Consider the following 302-nt stretch of genomic DNA (forward strand, 5'->3'; position numbering starts at 1 on the left):
TGTGTGCAGGTGTGTGTGTGTGTCATAGAGAGTGGGAGTATGTTATACTTATTATTACTTATTGTATTTTGAGTAGTAAATGTAGATTTGAACAGTTTTTAGCCTCAAACATAGTACAACACCAGCGGAATACATATTTTTAACATTCTCATCATGTTTCATGAGCATGTTTGCACTATATTAATCGCTCAATAAATCTTAACTACTTTCACCAGACCAGTATCAGCTTAAGCTACACTCTCCAACTTTTCCGACTCTATTACATTCAGCGAAGATTTATGCTTGCTATATCACATTTAGTT

The 302-nt window shown here is 34.1% G+C and overlaps 1 protein-coding gene across 1 annotated transcript in view; it reads left to right on the top strand.

Moving 5' to 3' along the window:
- gabbr2 (gamma-aminobutyric acid (GABA) B receptor, 2) overlaps positions 1-302 on the top strand; it is a 169,195-nt gene that overhangs the window by 85,818 nt on the left and 83,075 nt on the right. The gene's annotated exons all lie outside the window — the stretch shown is intronic.

This window comes from Morone saxatilis, unplaced genomic scaffold (assembly GCF_004916995.1).
Source record: "Morone saxatilis isolate NCDOM2014 unplaced genomic scaffold, NCSU_SB_2.0 Contig9, whole genome shotgun sequence".
NCBI classification, from domain to species: domain Eukaryota; kingdom Metazoa; phylum Chordata; class Actinopteri; family Moronidae; genus Morone; species Morone saxatilis.